The sequence below is a fragment of the Oncorhynchus mykiss genome, chromosome 22 (assembly GCF_057628025.1).
Source record: "Oncorhynchus mykiss isolate SJ-2025 chromosome 22, ASM5762802v1, whole genome shotgun sequence".
NCBI lineage: Eukaryota > Metazoa > Chordata > Actinopteri > Salmoniformes > Salmonidae > Oncorhynchus > Oncorhynchus mykiss.
Window position 1 is genome coordinate 4,367,728 of NC_143043.1, and position 13,100 is coordinate 4,380,827.

The window sequence follows — 13,100 nt, forward strand, 5'->3', positions numbered from 1 at the left end:
ATGGCCAGCGAAGAGCCCGGATCTCAATCCCATTGAGCATGTCTGGGACCTTTTGGATCGGAGGGTGAGGGCTAGGGCCATTCCCCCCAGAAATGAACTTGCAGGTGGCTTAGTGGAAGAGTGGGGTAGCATCTCACAGCAAGAACGCGCAAATCTGGTGCAGTCCATGAGGAGGAAATGCACTGCAGTACTTAATGCAGCTGGTGGCCACACCAGATACTGACAGTTTCTTTTGATTTTGACCCCCCCCCCCCTTGTTCAGGGACACATTATTCCATTTATATTAGTCATATGTCTGTGGAACCTGTTCAGTTTACGTCTCAGTTGTCGAATATTGCTATGTTTATACAAATATTTGCACATGTTAAGTTTGATGAAAATTAACACAGTTGACAGTGAAAGGTCGTTTCTTTTTTTGCTGAATTTAGCTCTACTGGAGTACAGCAACACACCACTAGAGGGCATAGGGTTATCACCAGCCCAACTACTAATGGGATGATGGCTGAAGTAAAAAATTGCCAGCCCCTACCACCCTACTGACTCATGAAGGTAAAGTTCAAATCCAAGACAAGCTGAAGAACAGACAGCTTAAACAGAAAAGCTACTACGACAGACAAACGAGACAACTACCAGACATGTATGAAGAATTGGCAAATAATCCAGTGGCAAGATGTGCCAAGCATATAAAGAAATACCCCAAGAGACGTGCAGCTGTAATTTCTGCAAAAGGTGGCTCTACAAAGTATTGACTTTGGGGGGGGGGGGGGTGAATAGTTATGCATGCCCAAGTTTTCAGCTTTTTTTTTGTCTTATTTCTTATTTGTTTCACAATAAAACTGCTGATTGAATGAAAATAAATAAGGGTCAGAAGTTTTGATTCTTTGTTTAGTTTTGCTGGATGAAAGATACACCGGTATTGCACATTTGACATATTGCACATTATTTCATGTTTATGTCACATGAAAAATAAAATAAAAAAACAATTTAAGAAGAGGGACGTGATGTACTATAAATGTTGAACTGGAGTGACGTAATGTGTGAAATTTATTCAGACTGTACTTCAGTAAACTGGAGACTTCTAGACTGATCTCCGTTGTCCGTTTCATTAATATTGTAACATTATAACAGTAGGTAGCTAGCTAGATAGCTTGGTATCCATTTTCCAACAGATGTTTCTAATACCCCTGATTGGTCATCAATGGTCACTGGTCATGGAACCTGTTGCCACAGGTTTGACACAGATTCAAGTTGAATCCTGAGAGAATGATCTGCTAGAAATTAAACTGTTTTCCACTATTGGCAATACATAAAAATTATTATTATTGTTGCCAAAGGTTTGCCGCGGATTCACCGCTAATGGCAAACATTTGCAAACTGTTGGCAACATTTTGTGGCACACGATTTCATTTGCAGAACGTTTTCCACAAACTTGCAGGAAATTTCAGCAGCAAATGTATTTCTGTAAGGGTCTGAACTTTAAATGCAAAAACGTATTTAGCCAAAAGAAAATGTCCTACCCTTGTTACAGGTTATTTGAAGGTCCACGAAGTGAGTCCCGTTTCAAATGTTTTCTCTATCATGGTATTTTCCAACCTCTGATTCTCACATTCAGGATGCCACCAACCAAACAACAGTTGTGCGTTGGTACAATAATACAATGCACGCAGAAACAGCAGGGTTCAAATTACACGCAGGAGCAAGTCCGAATTTGTTATGTACCTGCCTGGGACAGAATAGGCCATCTATGATGTCATTCAGTAATCAGTAACAGTTATATACAGTAGAGTATACATTCAGAACACACTGTTTGCTTCTCAGCTGGGCACTTTGACTCCCTCCAACTTAGCTAGCCCCGCTATAGTGTTGTAATTGAAACGGATGGCTCCAGACCAGGAAAAGGTCACTAGTCGTCACCAGTCACATTCTGTTATGATACGGATCACTTAGGTCACGATACACAGGCCTGCGTAGACTAGTGTCACCTGCAAGTTGGGAGCCCGCTACAGATCATGGCTACATCACATGCTCCATTAATTCTGGTGCAGGGAGTTAAAGATCCATGCCCCAAAAGGAAAAGACAGTTGTTTTTCTGCCCTCTCAGAGGGGTGTCCTGAGGCTCCCTCAAACTGAGTTTGTGGGGTTTGGATGGGTGGAGGGATTAATGGAACTGATGGGCAGATGGTTGGATGGGTTCAGTGTCTCCCTAAAATAGAGTACCCTTTGAATACAGTTGTAGATACTGTAGAGTTTTTATGAATTATCTTTCGCTCTCTCATTCTGTGACTTAATGCTCATATTGAGTTTGGATTTAGGTTTAGGCAGGGGCGAAATTGGAGATTTAAAATATTAAAAACTTGTAAAATTGGAATCCCCAACAATTCCATCCCTTACTTTAGGCGCATGCTTAGTTGATGAAATAAAAAATGTCCTAGAATAAATCAGGACAAACATTTTTAAGTGAGAGAAAATATGACACAATCATGGATAGTCTGGTGTGCCATGAGGTGGAGCGTGTACCGTTCTTTGGGCTTGACGAGTGTGTGACACATATGGGTTTTAGGAAATAAAAAGGTGATGACCCAGCATGATCCACGCATTGAAGTGTCTTCTCAGGAATGTGACCTTCTTCTGGCTGTTAAATCTGGTAGGGGTGTTGGGTGTGTGATTTTGAGAGAATTAATTTTATTTTTATTTTACCAGGTGAGTTTTAACTGAGAATACATTCTCATTTACAGAAACGACCTGGGGAAAGTTATAAAACATAGTAAGATATACATACAGTAGTTAACATACAAAATATATAGGCAAGCAAAAAACTGAAGCACAATAAAAAAAGATCAAGCACGGAATCATAAGAAACAAACATATTATTCCGTAAAAAGGTCCTCACACAGCCATCTGAACTGCCTCAGAGGCAATACTTAATTACGAGCCAATCCCAAAAATGATGAGTTAAAAAGTTAGATAAAAAAATTATAATTTGCAAATAAGAAAAAAAAAGTAAATAGTAGCACCATAAAATTATAATAACGAGGCTATACACAAGGAGTACAGGTACCAAGTCAATGCACAGGGGTACGATGTAGCTGAGGTAATAAAATTATAATAACGAGGCTATATCGAAATTAGACAAAATAAATCAGTCTGACTGTAGCCTACAGCGCATTTTCTATATTTGTGGGTTAGGGTCTTATTCAGCCCTCAAGTTTTCACTTTATCACATATAGTCGGGCAGTTGCGGATGGGTTATTAGACATTGTGGGTGTGTGTGGTTGGACAAACAGCTGACCCACTCACCATTAGAGCACAGGGTGATCTGCTTGAAACATGTAGGTATTACAGACTGGGTCAGGGAGAGGTTGAAAATATTAGTGAATATACTAGCCATGCACTCAGTGCATGCTCTGAGTACATGTCCTGGTAATCCCTGTAGCCTTGTGAATGTTAGCCTGTTTAAAGGTTATGGAAAGCGTGATCACACAGTCGTCTGGTTTGTGTTCTCAGTGTTGCTTTCCTCAAAGCCAGCATGGAAGGTATTTAGCTCATCTCGTAGGCTCGCGTCACTGGTTTCCTTTTGTAGTCCATCATCAAATCAAATCAAATTTTATTTGTAACATACACATGGTTAGCAGATGTTAATGCGAGCGTAGCGAAATGTTTGTGCTTCTAGTTCCGACCATGTAGTAATATCTAACAAGTGATCTAACCTAACAATTTCACAACAACTACCTTATACACAAGTGTAAAGGAATGAATATGTACATAAAAATATATTAATGAGTGATGGCCGAACGGCATAGGCAAGATGGTATAGAGTACAGTATATACATATCAGATGAGTAATGTAGGGTATGTAAACACTACGTAAAGTGGCATTGTTTAAAGTGGCTAGTGATACATTTATTACATCAAGATGGCAAGATGCAGTAGATGGTATAGAGTACAGTATGTACATTTGAGATGAGTAATGTAGGGTATGTAAACATTATATAAAGTGGCTAGAGATACATTTATTACATCAATTTTTTCATTATTAAAGTGTCTAGAGTGAGTCAGTATGTTGGCAGCAGCCACTCAATGTTAGTGGTGGCTGTTTAACAGTCTGATGGCCTTGAGATAGAAGCTGTTTTTCAGTCTCTCGGTCCCCGCTTTGATGCACCTGTACTGACCTCGCCTTCTGGATGATAGCCGGGTAAACAGGTAGTGGCTCAGGTGGTTGTTGTCCTTGATGATCTTTTTGACCTTCCTGTGACATTGGGTGGTGTAGATGTCTTGGGGGGCAGGTAGTTTGCCCCCGGTGATGTGTTGTGCAGACATCACTACCCTCTGGAGAGCCTTACGGTTGTGGGCGAAGCAGTTGCCGTACAAGGTGGTGATATAGCCCGACAGGATGCTCTCGATTGTGCATCTGAAAAATAGTGTTTTTGGTGACAAGCCAAATTCCTTCAGCCTCCTGAGGTTGAACACCACGCTGTCTGTGTGGGTAGCCCATCAGGAAGTCCAGGACCCAGTGACACAGGGCAAGGTTGAGACCCACGGTCTCGAGCTTAATGACGAGTTTGGAGGGTACTATGGTGTTAAATGCTGAGCTGTAGACGATGAACAGCATTCTTACAAAGGTATTCCTCTTGTCCAGGTGGGTTAGGGCAGTGTGCAGTGTGATTGTGATTGCGTCATCTGTGGACCTATTGGGGTGGTAAGCAAATTGGAGTGGGTCTAGGGTGTCAGGTAGGGTGGAGGTGATATGGTCCTTGACTAGTCTCTCAAAGCACTTCATGATGATGGAAGTGAGTGCTACGGGGCGGTAGTCATTTAGCTCAGTTACCTTAGCTTTCTTGGGAATAGGAACAATGGTGGCCCTCTTGAAGCATGTGGGAACAGCAGACTGGGATAAGGATTGATTGAAAATCTCCGTAAGCACACCAGCCAGCTGGTCTGCGCATGCTCTGAGGACGCGGCTGGGGATGCCGTCTGGGCCTGCAGCCTTGCGAGGGTTAACACGTTTAAATGTTTTACTCACGTTGGCTGCAGTGAAGGAGAGCCCACAGGTTTTGGTAGCGGGCCGTGTCAGTGGCACTGTATTGTCCTCAAAGCGAGCAAAGAAGTTGTTTAGTTTGTTTGGGAGCAAGACATCGTGTTCCGCGATGGGGCTGATTTTCCTTTTGTAGTCCATGATTGACTGTAGACCCTGCCACATACCTCTCGTGTCTGAGCCATTGAATTGCGACTCTACTTTGTCTCTATACTGACGCTTAGCTTGTTTGATTGCCTTGCGGAGTTTCACGCTAATGCTGCCATCAATCCACGGTTTCTGGTTTGGGAATGTTTTAATCGTTGTTATGGGTACAACATCGTCAATGCACTTTCTAATGAACTCGCTCACCGAATCAGAGTATTCGTCAATGTTGTTGTTTGACGCAATGCGGAACATATCCCAATCCACGTGATCAAAGCAGTCTTGAAGAGTGGAGTCAGATTGGTCGGATTGGTTTCTGTCTGTAGGCTGGGAGCAATAAAATGGAGCCATGGTCAGCTTTTCCGAAATGAGGGCGGGGGAGGGCCTTATATGCATCGCGGAAGTTAGAATAACAATGATCCATGGTTTTACCAGCCCTGGTTGCGCAATCGATATGCTGATATAATTTAGGGAGTCTTGTTTTCAGATTAGTTAAAATCCCCAGCTACAATGAATGCAGCCTCAGCATATGTGGTTTCCAGTTTGCATAGAGTCAAATAAAGTTTGTTCAGGGCCATCGATATGTCTGCTTGGGGGGGAATATATACGGCTGTGATTATAATCAAAGAGGATTCCCTTGATAGATAATGCGGTCGACATTTGAATGTGAGGAATTCTAAGTCAGGTGAACAGAAGGACTTGAGTTCCTGTATGTTGTTATGATCACACCACGTCTCGTTAATCACAAGGCATACCCCCACGCCCCTCTTCTTACCAGAAAGATGGTTGTTTCTGTCGGCGCGATGCGTGAAGAAACCAGCTGGCTGCACCGACTCCGATAGAGTCTCTCGAGTGAGCCATGTTTCCGTGAAGCAAAGAACGTTACAGTCTCTGATGTCTCTCTGGAATTTGCTCGGATTTCATCAACCTTGTCAAGAGTCTGGACATTGGCGAGTAGTATGCTAGGGAGTGGTGTGCGGTGTGCCCGTCTCTTGAGCCTGACCAGAAGACCCTTTCATTTGCCTCTTTTACGAAGTCATTGTTTTGGGTCGCCGGCTGTGATCCGATCCATTGTCCTGGGTGGAAGACAGGATCCCCTTCGGGAAAGTCATATTCCTGGTCGTAATGATGGTGAGTTGACGTTGATCTTATATTCAGTAGTTCCTCCCGACTGTATGTAATGAAACCTAAGAATACCTGGGGTACCAATGTAAGAAATAACACGTAAAAATATATAGTTTCCTAGGAACGCGAAGCGAGGCGGCCATCTCTGTCGGCGCCGGAAATGTTAAAGTTAACAAAGAGACACACACCTGAACTTCCTCGATGCTGTCGTTCTGTCCTCCTGATGTATAGAAAAGCTAGCTAAATGTATATTTTCCATGTCCTTGTTCAGACATGACAGAGAAACATAGGATATTACAGTTCTTCAGATCATTTTTTATTACATTTTTACATAACCTCTAGGCAAATCAGTTAAAACCTCTCTAGGAAAGGGGACGCTAGCGTCCCACTTGGCCAAAAGCCAGGGAAAATGCAGTGCGGCAAATTCAAATAAAATGATATAAAAATCAAACTTTCATTAAATCACACATGTAAGATACTAAATTAAAGCTACACTCGTTGTGAATCCAGCCAACATGTCAGATTTTTAAAAGGCTTTTTGGCGAAAGCATAAGAAGCTATTATCTGATGACAGCACAACAGTAAACAAAGAGAGTAGCATATTTCAACCCTGCAGGCGCTACACAAAACGCAGAAATAAAATATAAATCATGCCTAACCTTTGACGAGCTTCTTTTGTTGGCACTCCAATATGTCCCATAAACATCACAATTGGTAATTTTGTTCAATTAATTCCGTCCATATATATCCAAAATGTATTTGGTGCGTTTGATCCAGAAAAAAACAGCTTCCAATTTTCGCAACGTCACTACAAAATATCTCAAAAGTTACCTGCAAACTTTGCCAAAACATTTCAAACTACTTTTGTAATACACTTTAGATATTTTTAAACGTTAATAATCGATTAAATTGAAGACGGGTCTATCTGTGTTCAATACAGGAAGACAACAAACCAACACTACTTTTCAAGTCTTGCGCACTCTCAACAGTGCTATCCAGTTCCTAGATGGCCGTACTTCTTCATTGCACAAAGGAATAACCTCAACCAAATTCCAAAGACTGGTGACATCCAGTGGAAGCGGTAGGAACTGCAAACAAGTGCCTAAGAAATATCGTTTCCCAATGAGGACTCACAGAAACTTTAAAAAATTATAATTCTGAATGGTTAGTTCTCAGGGTTTTGCCTGCTACATAAGTTTTGTTATACTCACAGACATGATTCAAATAGTTTTAGAAACGTCAGAGTGTTTCCTTTCCAAATGTTGGCATGAGTAGCAGGAAGTTGAAATTGGGAACGCTATTTATCCAAAAGTGAAAATGCTGCCCCCTATACCTTAAGAATTTAAGAACCATTTCTTATTTACAATGAAGACCTAGGAACAGTGGGTAAACTGCCTTGTTCAGGCGCAGAACAACAGATTTTTACCTTGTCAGCTCGGGGATTCGATCTAGCAACCTTCCATTTACTAGACCGCCTGAAATCATGTTGATAGGATAGTCACGAACTTCGTCCAGTTTATTCTCCAGTGATTGCACGTTTGACAATAGTGACAATAGAATGGAGGGTAGAGGCAGTTTATCCACTCCTCAACGTATTCTTGTCAGGTATATCGCATGCCGCCTTCTTCTCCGAGTGTCTGGGATTTGGGCCTGGTCGGGATAATCAATACATGTAGTCCTCATCCAAATCAAGGTTATAGCTGTAATAGCTGTTCTGATGTCCAGAAGCTTTTTTCGGTCATAGGAAACGATGGCAGGAACATCATATTAAAAAAAATACGAATAGCACAAAAAATACACAAAATAGCACAACTGTTCACGAGCCTGTAAAACGGCTGCTATTCCCTCCAGCGTGGAATGAATGTTGACTGAATGATTTTGTTTTCTGCTATTTAATGAAAGGCATGACCTATTCTTATATATATAAAAAGCCCATTTTAATTATTAAGTTCTTAAAAGCCCAGTGCAGTGTTTTAATATCTTTCCTCAATATGAGGTTGAAATAAAAATTGTGAAAATTATGATTATGCACTTTTAGTGGTAAGAGCTGTTTGAAAAGACCGCCTGACATTTCAGCCTGTTTTGGTGGGTTGGAGTTTTGGCCTGCCTGGTGACATTAGTAAATAGACAAATAAGGATAGTTCCAAACCTCTGCCAATTACAGCTAGTTTTCTGTTTTCCCCTCCCCACTCCGACCACTCCTAGACAGTCCAAGCAAAATTATTCAGTTCAGAAATTGCTCTTCCTAAGAAGCAATTTTTATACATTTTTGACCATTTTGATTCAAAACAATCACAGTAAGGTACTTAATTGTTAATATTGAGATAAAAGCTTCTGCATTGGATGATTTAACTAACTTATCAGCATGTTTTTTGAAGGAAAGACTTTCATTAATCCAGATGCCTAGATATTTATAAGCGGGGACACTGAGGGCACCATCCAATGTACATTCAGTGCTGTGAAAAAGTATTTGCCCCTTTTCTGATTTTCTCTATTTTTGCATATTTTTTATACTGAATGTTATCAGATCTTCTACCAAAACCTCATATTAGATAAAGGGAATGTGAGTTTACAAATAAGATTTGAATTAACAAAATTATGCAACACCCAATTCCCCTGTGTGAAAAGGTAATTGCCCTCTTATACTCAATAACTGGTTGTGTCACCATTAGTTGCAACGACTGCAACCAAATGCTTCCTGTAGTTGTTGATCAGCCTCTGTTGAGGAATTTGTTGTCAAACAGCAGTGAAGCATCGATCATCACGTCACCAGAATAAGACCCTCGATATGTATTGGAAAGGAGCATCAAGATCACTGTGCACTTTCACAACCCTGTGAAGTTCATCATCATTTATTTCATCTGCAGCCTAATAAACTGCATGGTTTCACGAGTCATAGTGGGAGGACCACACCATACCATCATGTGACTCCAAGTTAACTTTGATATGATAGTTGTTATATCAATATTTGCGCATAAAGGCGTTTCCACCACCATTTCTCTGATAATAAATTGTACCGATACAAAAGATCCCACCATATCGAACGACCAAATTATGTGTAGGCATTTCTAAATTGTACCGAAACTACCTGTTTCCATCACAGCTGTCATGTTTCTTTTTTGTGACGTTATGCCTTTACTCGCATAAAAACTGTGGATAGAAATGTGGTTAGTGGTGTAACAACAGCCTATGTTAATACAAACCCAGTTGGCATCTAATTTTAAAGGGATGATGGAAGGGGTTATGACCAGTGGTGTGTTGGTGAGGTAAAGTTAAGAGAGACATTTGGTGTCCACAATCACCAGCATGGCTCCAGAATAGGTGCCTGGCCAGATGTGGAGTGTTTTTCATTGCCATAATCCTTTGGCTCTCAAACGGTTGCAGATTTAATCCCGGGTCTGTTCAATTTAGGAAAAACTATACTAAGGTTATTCTTTTTTAAAGAATGAAAGAATTTAAAATCTATTATAAAAACGAATTTAGTACAAAACCATAAGAAAATGTTGTAGGACAAATAAGTGCAAAAAACATATTGTTTGCCAGTCTGTAATTCATGAAGAAATGGATCATGGAGAGATGAATAGTTGTTGTGTTTTGGTGAATCTTTTTCATACGGTTAATCTCTTATTGCTATGTAAAGCTTTTTTACAAGACTCTTGATACAGCATGTTTGGTTTCCATCTCATAAAAAATCAATCGGTTTTCTATTGTGCTTCTTTAAAAATGATCCCAAGTCTCTCATCAAAGTAGAGGAAATGTGTATTTAAACCACTAGAGGGTGTACAACCATTGACTAAAAACAAAGACGAGGAAACAATGCAGAGGGCACGGCTGTCTTATGCTCTGACTTTGGACCTAGTGTTCTCCTGTAAGATGTGAGACATTTGTTTTTATGTTACAGCGATTGGTATTAGGACAATAAATGTACATCCTTGCATTCACTAATAAAATTATAATGTAGGGTGTTTGGGCCCTTAGCATTTGGTGTGTGAGTATGTGCGAAGGTACCGCAGGGCACTCCTTCTTTGTCAGGGGGCCTCATGTGGCTTGTGTCTGTTCTCATCATCACTATCTCCCCCCATAGATCAGATACTGGCTGCCCAGGCCCCTCTTCCCCTGTCCCCCTGTCCCTAATGCTCCCATGACGGCTCCTCGCTCAAAGTTTTAGTATTGTGTTTAGCTATTTAATGTAACACTTCGTTTTTCAGGAACACCCAATTATGTGTGGATAGTGAGGAAGGGTGTGTGTGTGTGTGTGTGTGTGTGTGTGTGTGTGTGTGTATGTGTGTTTATGTGTGCAAACAGTGAGAGAACCTTATCTCCCTTCCTCCAAGTGTACAATAAGAGTAAATAGCATGTATTGCAGAGAATTTGTGAATTAGTCACACATTATAAAATAATTAAATGCAGGTGTCCATACACCACACATACATCTTCAAAATCATTTCAAAATAATTATTCCTTAATCTAAACTGTCAGGGTGTTGACAGTGTTTTTAGCTAGTTGTGAAGCCCATATACCATGGAACTCTAGTTCAGTGTCCCATTGAACTTCTGATGACTTCACACCAGAGTTGAACTTGTGAACATTTGCTTTCTATGAGAGCCAATTTATGCTAGATCCAAAATGTGGTCAGAGGCGCTGTATGGATGGTGTGACACAATTGTGGAGCCTCCGGAGGCACACAAATGCCAAATTGAGCTCCGTACCGTAACAATGAGGAGGGCTCCCTATAGCTCCGCATTGACATGATTGAATGACGGTCAGTAGGTGTGGGCAGGAGATCCTGTTTGAACATAAACTGACTTCCTTGACCACTTCCTTCACAACAGCTCTGTGCTGCTCTGTGAAGCCAAGAAGTATGAATGCCCTGACTTCTGCAGAGGCCATATCACCATAAATGTTGCACGGACAATGCAGACAACGGATTGACCATGCAGTGCCTTTAAAGGGGCCTCATTTATCAACCATGCATAGGCCTGCATTTCTTAAGGCTTGCACACATGGCACTCAATGTGCCTCTCAAAGATGCTGCATGGTCAAGCCGCATCTGCATTGGCCTTGCAGCATTTAGGGTGATATGGCCTCTGCAGAAGTCAGAGCATTCATACTTATTGTGCTTTGCCAAACAGCACAGAGCTGTTGTCAAGGAAGTCAGTTTGTGTTTATACAAGACCTCCCACCCTCACCTACCGTGATCCAATCATGTCAAGGCAGAGCCCTCCACATTGTTTGAAAATGTGAGGGCGCAGGGAGATGCTGTATGGAGCTCAATTTGGCCTCTGCGTGCCTCCTGAGGCTCCGCAATTGCGTCACACCTTCCAATTGGCGCCTCCAACCACATTTTAGATCAAGCATAAATTGGCTCTTAGCGTTCATCTGCCAATCGTTCAGTCCACTGTGTTTTAGGGACCAGACATCTGGCTGCCTATATTTTTCATGCGATTCTACATGTAAAATCGGTGTGCACTCGGTTTGCAAATTATTTTCAGAGGTGCTAAGTAGGTTACTCTCTACCAGCTAACGCTATTGGTGTGTCTGAGCCCTTACTAAATTCTGTCTACTTTGAGATTCTAGGATTTGCGAGCACCCCAAATTATTGCGATTTATCAAACTGTCGCACACAACATATGCACATGTTTTCATTGATGAATCAGAGTTATGTCATATGTGTGGGCTCGTTAACAAGCGCTGCAACCCTGCCCGGAAAACGCCCTCCATTCACCTTTTATGGTAATACAAATGGCCTAATTTGATGTATGATTTGGAAATGTTGTAACTGGGCCATGTCCAGTTTCTAAAAGAAAGCAGAATACCACATTTAATCACATTTCTGTAGGGGTGTGGGCAGAATTTTTTAGATTTTACAGGGACCTTTTCAAACAGAAAATGCATGCCGCCTATAGTAAGTGCTGAGCATTCTGCAATATTGATTGGCTACTGAACAATTAAAAGTACATGCTGTTTACAGTCCACAATCTTATGCACAAGAGGAATTGTTGTTCAATATTTTCTTTATCAATACATGCTTGTGTTTCGTTCTCCTGCCTTGGTATAGGCTCTGAGATTAATAGGCTGAAATGGCATAGCAATACTGTAGCCTACCCACACTGTCATAACTTTCAAGCATGTTTTGCCCCTGAATGAGTAATTGATAAAATGTAGCCTACTATTTGTTGTGTAACGGCAGGAATAATTTAAACCAGTTGTGTCAGGAAAGGAGAGAGAAGTCCTGCAATATGAGTATGACTTAGGCCTGTATAATAAAACTATCATATCATTAGGTCTACGTTTTAATGTTTTTATTAGGCTACAATTATTTTAATTAGTGTGCATCAAACACCTCCCATTTCCCCCAAAATAACAATACGCCTATTTGATTGCAGTACAACTGATCAACCTTATTGAAGTTGTGCACGTGCATGGCTTGAGATTTGCGTGGAGATATGCACACTTTCCCATCAAATTCAAAAGGCCTATCAACCGTTGCAGGAAAGCTGGCGCAAGCAAGGCTTAGATCATTTTTTTTGGTATGCTTGCACCTCTGATAAATAGGGCCGCTGGGACTTTTTTTATAGCCTCGTGTAAATTTAACACCATTTCTGAAAAGACTACACACTCACAAAAATATTACGATTCATAAACTTAGCGCATGGCCTACATTTGCATGTTTCAGACCAGTCGTAAAATTGTGTACCTATGAATGAGCATTAATAATCAGCCTGAAAAACTTCATTCAACTTTTATGGTGACAATTAACGGCCTTCTTTGCTGTATACTTTATAATGGTTGGAATTAG